Below are 1,154 nucleotides of genomic sequence, written 5' to 3' on the forward strand. Positions count from 1 at the left end.
AGCATCACGGGGCCTCGCCCTCGATGCCTCGGCCCTTCGCCGACCATGTCACGCATGACATGCAGCGACTACTTTGATACTCGAGCTGCGCTCAGTGGTTGACATGCCACTTCACGTGCATCGCAAGGTCCGATGTATCGAGGGCGAGACCCTCGGTCGACCATGTCACGCATGACATGCAGCGATTGCTCCGAAACCTGAGCATCGCTCAGTGGGTTACGTGCCACTCCACGATCAGCCCGCGAGCCACGCTCGGGACTCCTGTCCGATACACCGATGGTGTCTACCAACTCGGACATTCCAATTCCTTGCGCGTCGACCGTCTCGGTCCAATGCTCTAGTCAATAGCGCTTGTGTCTCCTAGCTGAGGTGGGTTCATGACTCGCCAAAGCTCCACCAGGAGACGTGCGCGTAGCGCCCAAAGTCTTTGACCTCCAGTCCATGGCTCATGGTGTTCCAACCATGGCATTCCAAGGATGATGTCATACCTTACATCCAAGTCTAAGGCTAGACAGCGTTCCACGCTATCAAAGTCAAGAAACTTGACTCCGAGATCCATAGGGTCCTTCGGGACCGTGACACGTGTCCCCGTCGCTAGGCGAACAGTGACGATTTCACTCAACCGCGCATTCATCGCCTCAGCGTAAAGATGACTTCTATCCATCGTGGTCCGTCGAGCATAATTGCCCGACGCCCCGGAGTCGATGAGGAACTTTTATGGCTTCTCGAAGCCCTTTACGGTTGCCTCCACGACCAGCAAGCCCGGCTTGCACACACGTTCCATGTTCAAGAGCACGGAAATCTTCGAGACTAGGCCCTGTTGACCAATGCCTCCCTGAGACCCAACAGAACTCACTTCTTCCCCAGTAGGTCACCCCGCGCCTACTGAGTGGTATCGTTTCTACGCGACGAACCAGACTGGTAGGTGTTGAGGAGATGGTTCGAGGAACCTTGATGCGCCTTGCGCAGGGGGCAACCGTTTCGCAGGTGACAATTGTCTCCACAGAAAAAACACCGTTGTGTGTTTGCGTGCTGCCCGGCAGCTCGGAGCTTGGCTTCCTCGTCCTCAACATTGCTGGAATCCATGAGCATAGGTTCGCTCGACGAGCTGTTGGAGTGTGCATTCCAACCAAGTCGTGCCGACTTGAAATTGA

The sequence above is a fragment of the Plasmopara halstedii genome (genome assembly GCF_900000015.1).
Source record: "Plasmopara halstedii genome assembly, contig: Scaffold_2604, whole genome shotgun sequence".
NCBI lineage: Eukaryota > Oomycota > Peronosporomycetes > Peronosporales > Peronosporaceae > Plasmopara > Plasmopara halstedii.